Source organism: Mustela nigripes, chromosome 17 (assembly GCF_022355385.1).
Source record: "Mustela nigripes isolate SB6536 chromosome 17, MUSNIG.SB6536, whole genome shotgun sequence".
NCBI classification, from domain to species: Eukaryota; Metazoa; Chordata; class Mammalia; order Carnivora; family Mustelidae; genus Mustela; species Mustela nigripes.
In genome coordinates this window covers 7,153,145-7,165,630 of record NC_081573.1, presented here as the reverse complement: position 1 = coordinate 7,165,630, position 12,486 = coordinate 7,153,145, and the positions used below count along the sequence as shown (strand labels likewise).

The following is a 12,486-nucleotide window of genomic DNA, read 5'->3' as shown; positions in this document are numbered from 1 at the left end:
GATGATGGTGATGATTTTTCAAGGACGGCTTATTCCAGTAAAAAAGAAATTGGTCTGTGTGTATATTTACTCCCTGACTTAGCATGAAATAAGCAGTGTCTCAGATTGCTACTCCTAGCAGCTCGCAAGTAGTGAGGACCTTAGACACACAGCTTGAGTTTGAGTTGTCTTTGTCCAAAACAGTAGTTAGGAAATTACCAAAGTGAGCAGGTCGTGTAGAGCTTGCCGGTATCCTGACAAGTAGCCAGGCTGGTGACGACATGCTTGTTCTTTCTTTACGCAAACACCAGAATCTAAAATTGCAGCTTCAGTCTCCCAACTGCTAAGTAAACATTCACCCATGCGACTCATAAAAGCTCCTTCTTCCTCTCACTGACCTGTAAAGGTTGCTGCATTTTCTTTTCTTTTTTTTTTTTTTTAAAGATTTTATTTATTTATTTGACAGAGATCACAAGTAGGCAGAGAGGCAGGCAGAGAGAGGGTGGGGGAAGCAGGCTACCGCTGAGCAGAGAGCCTGAGGCCCTGAGACCATGACCCAAGCCGAAAGCAGACGCTTAACTGACTTGAGCCCCCTAGGCGGCCCAGGTTGCTGCCATTTTAGATTAGGAAAAATTGGATGATGATTTTATTTGCACACAAATCAATGAAGGGTCTTAGGTAAGTAAATGAAAAGTAAGAATCTTGCCAGTGTGAGTTATAAACCTGTCCACCCTTCCCACCCACAAAATAATAAACGTGTCCCCTATTTGTAAAATTGGAGTGCCCTCCAGCTGCGTTACTTTGAGTGAGATGCTGCTGCTGCTGTCAGTGATGGCTTCAGATTATATTTAAGGACCAACCAAAGCAGGACGGGCAGAAAGTTAACCGCACATATGAGTGTCAGACCTGCCATCAGATGTAGGGAGAACAGTCCCAAATGCAGCAGCAGAGAAAACCTCTTTATCTTGTGTAGAATCACAGCGTACAGAGTACAGTGCCCTGTTGCCTTGGGCTTAGGCTTAGGCTTTGAGACAGAACAGGTATTTCCTAACTGTTTCTTTTTTCCCCCCTTTTTATATTTTTAAAGATTTTGTTTGTTTATTTTGACAGAGACAGCAAGAGAGGGAACACAAGCAGGGGAGGTAGGAGAGGGAGAAGCAGGCTTCTGGCTTAGCAGGGAGCCCAATGTGGGACTCGATCCTAGGACCCTGGGATCATGGCCTGAGCTGAAGGCAGATGCTTAACGACTGAGCCACCCAGGTGTCCCTTCCGCCTTTTTAAGATTTTATTTATTTGACAGAGAGAGATCACAAGTGGGCAGAGAGGCAATCATAGAGAGAGAGAGAGGAGGAAGCAGGCTCCCTGCGGAGCAGAGAGCCCGATGCGGGACTCGATCCCAGGACCCTGAGATCATGACCTGAGCTGAAGGTAGAGCTTAACCCACTGAGCCACCCAGGTGCCCCCACCTCCCGCCTTTTTAGAATAGGGGGAAATAGGGCGCCTAGGTGGCTCAGTGGGTTAAGCCGCTGCCTTCGGCTCAGGTCATGATCTCAGGGTCCTGGGATTGAGTCCTGCATCAGGATCCCTGCTCAACGGGGAGCCTGCTTCCTCCTCTCTCTCTCTCTGCCTGCCTGTCTGCCTACATGTGATCTCTCTGTCAAATAAATAAATAAAATCTTAAAAAAAAAAAAAAAAGAATAGGGGGAAATACTTTGTTCAGAGAAAGATATCTTGGTGAGACCCGACAACAGGACTACGTGTTATGTGCTAGCCCACAACCAGCGTTGGGTTACACAGAATGATTTCTCTGCATTGAAAACTTTTCATCCTCTCCTGACCAGGAAACAGCAGAGGACTTGTCTGTGACTTGTCTGAAAACATGTCAGTGATCTTTGGAAGAAAGCTTGCCAAAAGTTTGCGTTATTACAAGACACACCAAATCAGAAGGATCTGGAGTCCAGGCTGTTTTAAGAATTTGACAGTTCTGTTGTAAAAGATCACCTGAAGGCTAGTTCTCCAACTTTTACTGGTTAAGAGGGCCCTCTCAACCAGTAAGGAGGAAGGAGGAGTAAGTTACTCCTTAACCAGTAAGGAGATGGAGGAACATGGTGCCATGGCCCCCCAAGAAGAATGTATTCACTCTGTGTTCCCTGAGAGCATCCGTGGTGCTCCCCAATCACTGTTGGCTGGAACTTCCAGAATTTTCTTACCAGTGTAGTTTCAGAGAGGGCAGGGCGGTATCATTCTGTGTTCTGTTCCTCTACCCCTCTGAATTGAACATTAGTAAATATTATAGGCATTTGATTTCCCATTGTTTTGTTTTTCCACTTGGATTCCTTCACCTGCCTTCAGTATTTTGTTCTGCGAGGGTTAGTAGTGGGTAGACCCATGGAAAACAGTTCTTACTTAAGAAGTCAGAAAGTAGCCTCATCTCCCCCCTGTATTTCCTCAGAGCTCCCCTATTTAACGATACTGGAATCCAAACATTTTGAACGTTTTGACTTTCTTCTCTTCCTCCACTCCTGATGAAGACTGTTACCAGAATAGCTTATCTAAATGCTGATAGTCTTAATTTGTGGGGGTGTTTGCGCACCTGGGAATTAGGAGGGCGGCATAATAGCACACTGAATTATAACTGATTTTCTGGCTTCTAGCTACATTTTTTTTTTTTTTAAGATTTTATTTATTTGTCAGAGAGAGGGAGAGAGAGTAGCACAGGCAGACAGGATGGCAGGCAGAGGCAGAGGGAGAAGCAGGCTCCCCGCCGAGCAAGGAGCCCGACACGGGACTCGATCCCAGGATGCTGGGATCATGACCTGAGCCAAAGGCAGCTGCTCAACCAACTGAGCCACCCAGGCGTCCCTCTAGCTACTTTTTAATACTTGTTGAAGATGATGCTTTTAAGACACATTCCCAGACAAGCCATGCTTTAAAGAGCACACACGGTGGGCTCAGCAGAAAGCAGCTGGTGTCTATGTTTTTAAAGAGCCACTTCCTAACCTAGAACTTCCTTACCCGGGGTTGCTGGGTCAGCACGCAAGAAATGATCCACTTCCCTTCTGTTAGTTATGTGGGCCACACCTCTTCAAGTCAAATAAAAATGCTACCTCTGGCCCAAGAGCAATAGCGTGCCAGAAGTCGGTTCAGGAGTATCCTTTGGAAAGTGTGAGTAAAAGGTGAAATTGTCTTTTCCTGCCTTGGAAAATAGTGCTTTGAAGAGAGTGTTGCTGCTTTGTCATCCTAATGCACAGATAAGCAGAGCCTTTATTCTCTTTCCCACTGGGGCGAACCTCCTATTAAAATTGCTGCCTTAAGAAAGCAGACTGACACTTGTTTTACTGGAAAAGCAAGATACCACGGGGCAGAGAATGCCAAGCCAACCTTTACGTGGGGGATTTGGCCTTTGATTTTTATTGGCATGACAAAGCAATACAGTATTTATTTGAAGTGAGCGGGGAGCCAGTTGGTAATGGAAGGTAATGGAAAGCACACTTAGTGCCTCCTGCATGCCAGACACCACTGGGGAAATGGCACAGATCCTTCTTGCCCAGACCAGAGCTCCCAGTTGAGGCAGCAAAATCTGCATAACTACCGAAAACAGGTGGTCTGCCCAGGGGGCACTGTGTTGGGCAGAGCAGAAATCCCAGGCCCAGGCCAGGGCGGTTAAGGAGCGAGTGCAGTGTGTGGAGTGATTGGGGACTCGGGTTCTGGGGTAGGGGCTAAAGTCCAATTCCAACTCCTCTGCTCCCTCACTGGGACTGGGGGTACAGGATTCCCTTCTCCATATCCCTTGGGCAGAAAGGGAGAACACTGTGGCGCCTTCCTCAGACAGCTGTGAGAAGCGGAGTAAGGTCATACACATGCGACACTGAGCAGCCTGCAGCCTGGGCAGGGGGTAGGCATGGCGGTGTTGGTGTTTAAGGAGAGCTCCAGGGGTGAGTAGTGAGTAGGATTGAAGCAAGGGCCTGAAGGTAAAAAACGGTCCTGTTGTCTTCAAGGAGAAGAGAGTGCAGGTCTGGCCTAGCCGAGGGCCTGGGGGTCCAGCATTGTCCCTCCCTTTTGTGTAAGTTTTAACCCTGTGTGTTACTGAGCTTTCTCGGCACTTACCTAGCAACAGCCCTAACAACAACAACAACAAAAAGCTATGCTCTGGGTACCAGTATGATGTGGAGAAAGAGAAATTGCCCGGCTCCCTTGGCTGACTTGCTAGATTAGCTCTTTACTGTAAAACTGGAGTCAGAGTGTAAGGGAATCGCTTTCATTTCTGTTAATGAAAGTGCAGACTGTAAAGCTGACTGTCATTCTGGGTCCTTTTCCCAGCTGAACCATTTAGCAACCCACCCTCATAGTGGGAGCCTTCCGCACTCAGCTGAATGAAATTGAAAATCTACGATTGCACTTCAGTGGGGCCCATGAATAGCTGCTTTGTCTGGAAAGAGTTGGTGTTGCACATGGTCTCTGTCTCTCAGTACCATGCGTTTGCAGAGATGAGATCAGGACCGGCAGGGTCTCATTTTAAAACCAAAAAAACAGCCTGGGGAATCTTGCTCCACAAAATGTGCCTTTTGGGTAGCTCGAGTTGCTGAATTTAGTGTGTTTGACCACGGATTTAAAGAGAGGACTTTATTGGCTATTCACCCTTCTATCTGATGTGCTCTTATCTTTGTGTTTAAAAAAAAAAAAAGACAAAACAGAATGATAAAGAAAATCTTTCACTCACTGTAGCTACCACATGACAAGACAACCTATTGAAAAGCAAACCAATTCAATCACGCATTGTTTGGTCTATAAGGCACCAAGTAACCAGTTTGACAGTTTGTGTCTCCCCCCTACCCCCCCAGTGAATTGGCTTATTTCATTGGATTCAGTGAATCGCCTGGTTGTTGTGGCTTTGTGTGGACACAGCTCTCATTTTGTGAGGCCGAGAACGGAGTTAAAGTTTCTAGTGTGAATAAAAACCAGCTGGGGAATTGGACTGCTAGCTCCCCAGGGAGGGATGTTGCATTTTTGACAGACAAGCTGAATGGTATGAAATATGAGCTCTTTGTAACTTGCTCAGGAAAGACTCTCAGTGTGTGCTTCGGAAGGGGCTGGTCCTACTCAGTGAGCTGTAAGGCCAAATAAATGCCATGGTCTTACAAATGGGGTGGGGGTGCCTACTTGACCTTGGATTTTCTGATTCCTGAAAGAATTGTTATCTTTAAAAGAAATACTTTTGCCTCCCAAACATATGCTCATCTATTCAGTTTTGGAAAGGAGCACTTAGTGCACATGGTTTCTTGAGCACCTGTGCACCTGGCTTTGTGCTGAGCACTGTGTGTGTGGTGGTTGTGTCCATCCGGTGTACCGTCAAAGGAATGATGGATTTTAAACATGTGTTGACATGCATTTTGGATATTGCCAGATCGGAGTGCAGGGTACTAAGGCCTTGTAGAGTGAGGGGTTTTTTACCTCACCAGGTCACCAGAGTAGCTGGGAAAGGTCCTCACAGAACCAGTATCTGAACTGAGACATATGGGGTGAGGAGGACAAAGGCAGTGAACATGGTGGTTTCGTAGGGAGAGCTGTTGAGAAAACAGTATGGAACTTGGAGCCCGGGTAGGGGGAACACTTGAAAGAAACCTAGAGAAGCTACTGTAGAGAGCGAGGGCTGCAAATACCATGGGGAGGGTCTTACACTTCCCTCAGTGTACTGCGTGCTTACTGTGAGCCGGGCTTGGTACCCGGCATTGTCCGTTGCCACCACCCACATGAGTGTAGTTACTAGATGGAGGAGTGGAGATTTTTGAAGCCGCTCTTCTGACTTCCGCTTTCAGAGGGCTCTGAGAGTCTGGCCTGCAAGGAAGACGGTAGTATGTGATAGCCAGGCACACATTTGGACCAATCAGTCTAGTTAATTTTTCATTTCAGAGGACTGTGATTATTATCTGAAAAAAATCCATTTCCCCACACTACCCTCTAAGAAAGGCCTGGTGCCGTTTGTTTCTGGCTTCAGAGTCTAGTTGACTAGAGGACAAAAAAGGCTTGGAGACACTGAAATAGCCTCTGGAACTTTGAGAAATTGTTTTGAACTGGTGTCACGCATTTTCTTGGTTTATTTTAAGCCTGAAGAGCTGCTGTAGTGTGTTTTTGGTGACAAAAATAGACTGTATTTAACTATGGGCCTTAGCTTACAGCACACCTGTTCTTAAAAAAAAAAACTACAATAGGCAACCCAAATCTATTTTTCAAAGAGCAGAGAATTGCTCTGATCATCACTGAACCAACTTGTTCTTGTCCACCACCTAGTGATACTGAAATATCTTGGTAGGAACGCAGAGTATTTCAGCTGCAGTGAAGAATCACTTCTGCTTCCATTGAAAAAGGTCTTCTGAATGCATTTGATTCAGTATTTGAGAGGAGGCAAGCAGGTAAAAACTGACATGGAACTCTGAGAAGTCCAAATCCAGTACGTGTCGGATCAGGCAGGATGTGTGTAAAAAACTTTCCTAGAACTGGTGGGCCCTCCTTTCTAGTTAGCCCCTGTCGCACTGGCTATTCAGTCTGAGACAGCGGCAGGGAGTGACCCAGATTTGCCAGACTTCACACCTTTCTAGAGCAAAAAAGCTGTGGTCTCACTTTATTTGGGGCCTGTGAGGGGATGACATGTCTTTCTTCTTCCATCATGGCAGAGGATTAAGGATGCTAGGAAGGCTGAGACTTTGTGCTACTTCCTCTTCTATCCCTAAATAAAGATGCTCCAAGACAGTGCGTGACTGGGTCATAATACTGACTGCCAGCATGACGGAGCCCAAGTCTAGTAAGCATCTGTGCTTTCGTAACGGGCTTTGCCAGTGAGAATAAGAACGCCATCAGGTTTTCTCTTAAACTTGGGCTTAGATTTTTTTTTTTTTTTTTTGCAGAGCCAGAAGGGGGAGCACCAGTTAACCAAGCATACATTTAGGGCACGAGTGAGAAACTTGATTTGAAAAGGTTCTTTTGAAGATCTATTGGAAATTATGAGAGAATTGTTGCTAATCAGAAAGCTGGAATGTTGAATATAGAATGCAAGAAGGTGCTTTGTGGGGAACCTGTAGTAATGTAGTGTATGGAATCTTTTGGTTTTTCTGACTCCTACCACTTAGGTTTAGTCCAGGGTCTCCCACTACACAACTTGGCAAACTGCGGGCGTGCCTGTATGTGTGTGTGTGTTTGTGTCTCTCTCTCTCGGGCTTTGCTAAAAATCACTCTAGAGAGGGAAAATTGTCCTCGTTTAGAGGACACCGTCCCTGTTCCAGACTACATTCAGCATATGGCATTCGTCCTTTATTAAAGATTTTATTGGGGTGCTTGGGTGGCTCAGTTGTTAAGCATCTGCCTTCCGCTCAGGTTGTGATCCCGGGATCCTGGGATTGACCCCGGGCATTGGGCTCCCTGCTCAGCAGGGAGCCTGCTTCTCTCTCTCCAGCTTCCTCCTCGTGCTTGTGTTTCCTCTCTTGTTATCTCTGTCATAAAAAAATAAAATCTTAAAAAAAAAAAAAGATTTTATTTATTTATTTGAGAGAGATCACGAGCAGGGGTAAAGGGTAAAGGGAGAAGCAGACTCCCTACTGAGCAGGGAGCCTGATGCGGGACTCAGCCCCAGGACCCTGGGATCATGACCTGATTTGAAAGCAGACACCTAACCAACCGAGCCACCCAGGTCCCTGACATTTGTCCTTAAAAAAAAAAAAAAAAGAAGAAGAAGACTCCAAGAGCTTGTGTTCTTTTCTGTTTTTTATTTCCTTCATTAGATGGGTTACCAAGCATTTAAAAGACTGTGCTAGGTGGTACAACTGTAGTGATCATATTTTCGGACTCTGAAGTCTAGATCAGTAATTTTATATGTATTGAAGGTATTTTATAGAAACCAGGAGAGTATTCGAGGTTGTCAGCTTAGGGTCACTAAATAACTACCTGCTATTCCCACGGAAGATAGAATGTTCTTTATCCAGAAAGAATGGCTGACCTCCCCACTGGAAGTCTTGGGAGACTCTCTTTTTCTTTGTGGCTCAGTTGTTAACTCATCTGATACCTAGATCGGCTTCATTTGCGAGGGATGTATCTCATCTCTTACTGATTGGATTATAAATTGGTTGAGAGTGAGAGAGAACTTTGGTTGCAGTATTAGCTCTTCTGCTAGTTTGCTGTGTGACCTCGGGCATAATTCATTTAAAAAGAGAAATGCTAAGATCCTTGCTCTCTGGGAACTGACTCCAGCAGGAACATAGTTGTATGTGTACATAAATGACTGTCCTTTATTTAGTGTCCACACAGTGATGTAGGGAATCGATCACCTCGCTGTTTTTTTTTTCCTTAAAGGGAGTCTGGGGTGTACTGTCGCTATGAATAAGACCTTCTGAGCCTCACCTTCTCATGTCTTCAGGAGGGCAACAAACACTATGTTAGGAGAAGAAAAAGCCTTTGTACACACACAGATCGTCCTCATCTCAGCTGAAGTTAAAAAAATATATAAAGAAATATTGGCGCTGTGCATTATTGGAAACTTGTTTTCATTCAGGAAATTTAATGAGTGCCTTCTGCATGTCAGGCCCTGGAACCCACTCATCTTGCAGCCCGATGGAAGCTTCTCATTCTTTGGCTGGCTTCCTAACCTTTTTCTTGCCTCTGTGGACTCGGAGGGGCCATGGAGTGGGCTTGCCACCCCACAAGCAGGTGACAGATGTTTTCCGAGTCCGACAAAGTTGGGAGTTTCCCTTGATGCTCTTTCCTTGTTTCAGAAGCCAAGGGGCCAGCGGCAAGTTCGTCACTGTTTCTTTGCAGTGCCAAACTGGTGTAAACGATTGGTTCATTTCTTTGTTTCCTTTGCCACCTGGGTATTATAAGCCTAAGAATCAGGCATGTTTTTGAGGAAATTGAAGTAAAGAACAATGGACTTTGTCACTCATTCAAAAAATGTATCTATCCCAACGGACAGATGAAGGTGGCTCAGACTGAGCCAGCGCTTTGTTTTGGTCATGGCATCCCATCATGGAGTTCTGGTAGGGCAGAGAGGGGCTTTGGTGTTCATAGATCACTAGGCCTGGGTCCGGGCTCTCAGTGCTGGGTGTGAATCTCTCTGAGCCCATTTTCTTGCCGATAAAATGGTGCTGATAACCCTTACCTAGAAGATGGTGGTGAGGTTTCAGATAATTGTGCAGAGTACCTAGCAGTGTCCTACACGGGGCCACTCCTAGTTAATCACCAGTTTCCGTTTCCGACCCAGTAAGACTCAACTGAGAACTGCAGATGTGTCAGTTATTCTCAGGGTTTGCTTTCCTCTGGCTAGATGCCTTTTTCCATTCAGCCTGCTATGTGAAAGCCCTCAAAAGAAGATTGATATTAGGATGGTATTACTTTCTCCTCTCCAGGGGCCTGCTGCTCTGAGTGCCCCAGGGATTCCATAATGAGCGACCCATGTCTGACCGGGGACTGAGACAGCTGGCAGGCCACTCAAAAGAGTGGCGTTTCCATCTGACATGTGCCCAGTAACCCTTCAGGTGCCTGATGTGTTGTTTGTTACATCAGCAATCTGGCCCACCTCTTCGTGTGCACCACGACGTCTGATTTCCTTACTGGAAAGGTTTAGAACTAGTTGTGCAAGAATTCCCATCCAAATTTTGTGACACCCTGCAGAGCCCTCAGTTACTTCTCGGAGGTGTTTGGACATTTGGTAAATCACAGTTTAAATATGAGAGAATCCATGTCCTTTAGCAAGGTGAGTTGGTGCTGTTGCGACAGCTCACTCTCCGTTCCCGCATTTTGTACGCTGAATAAATAAAAGCACTGAACTAGATCTTGGATTCTCTGGGGTGAGGGGGATAAGGGCAGTTGTCCAATGTGGACTTCCATGGCAGGATCTCCTTGACAACGGGTGTAGCAGGTAATTCGGTTTCTGCTTTGAGTATTTACAGAGCAGTCCCTTCCTTTTTAAATAGCTGGGGATTTTTTTTTTTTTAATTTCTCTTTATATTGGCCAAAATTGCCTATCTGTGTTCTCCTCTTATCTCTCCCAACATAACCCTTTGGGACCATATAAAATGATTTCTTTCAGTGGATAGTTCTGTAGCTATTTGAAATAACTGCATAGGTCTCTCTTCTTTCCTTTTCCAGCTTAAAGATCCCTGAGATTTTATGTGAGGGGGGTCTTTATTACCCTAGAAATTGTCAGTGTACTCATAATCATTTATTATGATTGTCAGTGTACTGACAATCAGGTTGTCAGTGTACTCATAATCATTTATTCCTTTATCCGTTTACTCATTCTGCCTCTCCCGGGAACTTTCAGAGGAAGGCAGCAAATCATAGTGACTCAGAACACAGGTTTTGGAGTCAGAACTGACTTGGGCAAGTAACTGAATTTTTTTTAGGACTCAGCCTCTTCATCTGTAAAATGGGGTTCTTAAAACCCACACGTACAGATCTGTTTTGACTCTGGAATGAAACCTAAAGAACGTAAGCAGGGGTCCGGCGCGTAGTACTCAGTTGATGGAGGGTAAATTTTCTAGCTAACTTAGATTGTTAGAACACACCTCATCTTGTCTTAGTATTGAGAAGGTAGAAGAAGTACAAGATCAAAATTTATTATCTGTTTACTAGAACTCTGGTTAGAAGACCTTAATGGTGATTAGAAAAGCTGCTTCTTTGCAGCTTCTCTTAAAGTTCCGTTTTTAAATCCTTTAATGGTTTATTTGGAAGCATCAGTTTTACTGAAGCATGGTGCTGCTGTTGTGTTAGTTTTGACAGGCGAATTCTGCAGGATTGAGATTGATAAAAAGAATGTCGCTGGAATCCAGACGGGCTTCCTTGTATATTCAGATTCTAGAGCTAATAATTTAAACTGTATGGCATTTTTAAGGGAGACCATAGCTTGACTCATGGTTAGCCAGTTGCGACAGTGTGTGATAACAGAAGCAGTCCCCCCCTCTCTTTCCTCAAATTATGACTACTGTCTGCTAGGCCCTGAGCCAGGTCCCACACATTTCACCCTCAGACCCCTCTGTGAGGAGGTACTGTCCCTGAGATGCAAAGTCACTTGCCCAGAGTCACAGGACTTGTCTCTCAGGATTCAAACCCAGGTCTGTTAAGATGTCAACCCTTAAATTCTTTCTCTTGTACTTCTTCTAAGTAGAAGATGCCCGAGTCTAGAGAGTCTGGATTGGTTAAATTATCTCATGTAAAGATACATCATAAATCATCGATTTGCTTTTCCTTACTACTTTGGTGAAAAGTCTGGGTCAGAGCCTAGAGATAGCGGCAGTCACTCCCTGCAACCTGAGAGACTGTGTGGCTGATTTCATGGGGAGCGGGACAGGGGCAGGGGTAGGCCTTGTGGAGGGCATGGTTCTCTGGTACTCTAGGATCCATTTCCATTGCACTCATCTTCCTGACTGAATCAGTTAGCCAGCTCTGTGAAGACTGGATTGTCTTTGCCTTTGGGTGTTCCTTACAGATAATGCCCGACCCCAGCCCACAAGGGCTTGTTCCTTCTTTCGTGCACATTTTATTCTCACTGTTCTTTTTTTTGCCACTTGTTTGCACAGGAAGTCCTCAAAGAATCTCAGACTAAACAGGAAGTGATTTGTTCCCAGTATAAATAGAGGTACCAGAAGGAATGAGGATGGGCAGGATAAGGAAAGAGAAATGGTTGACCCTGACCTAGGGTGGTCAGGGTCAGCTGACCTAGGGTGGTCAGGTTAGCTAGGTGGATGTCCCCTTTAGTGGATTTTATACAAAGATCCCCTAAACACTTTTTTTATTTTATTTTATTTTTCATTTGACAGAGATCACAAGTAGGCAGAGAGAGGAGGAAGCAGGCTCCCCGCTGAGCAGAGATTCCTGATGCGGGGCTCAATCCCAGGAACCTGGGATCATGACCTGAGCCGAAGGCAGAGGCTTAACCCACTGAGCCACCCAGGCGCCCCTCCCCTAAACACTTTTTTAAAAATTTACTTATTTGCAAGAGAGAGTGCAGGGGAGGGGTAGTGGGGGGGGGGGAGCAGACTCCCTTCTGAGGGAAAAGCCTGCGGTGGGGCTCGATCCCACAGCCCAAGCTGAAGTCAAGAGTCAGATGCCCAACTGACTGAGCCACTCAGGAGCCCCACCCCTAAATGCTTTTAAATTATATAGGTTGTATACATTTGTTAAATCTGCTCTTTTTCTTTTTTTTTTTTTTAAGATTTTATTTATTGGGGGCACCTGGGTGGCTCAGTCATTAAGCATCTGCCTTCGGCTCTGGTTGTGATCCCAGGATTCTGGATCAAGCACCGCCTTGGGCTTCCTGCTCTGAGGGAGCCCTGCTTCTCCCTCTGCCACTGCCCCTGCTTGTGTTCCCTCTCTCACTGTGTCTCTCTGTCAAATAAATAAATAAAATCTTTTTTTAAAATGTTATTTATTTATATGAGAGAGAGTATGTGCAAGAGAGAGCACAAGCAGGTGGGGGGTGGCAAGGGGAGTAGCTGAGGACCCTGGGATCATGACCTGAGCAGA

The 12,486-nt window shown here is 45.5% G+C and overlaps 1 protein-coding gene across 1 annotated transcript in view; it reads left to right on the top strand.

Annotated features, from left to right (window-relative positions):
* Positions 1 to 12,486, top strand: part of ARHGAP35 (Rho GTPase activating protein 35) — a 125,958-nt gene that overhangs the window by 50,937 nt on the left and 62,535 nt on the right. The window lies entirely within an intron of this gene.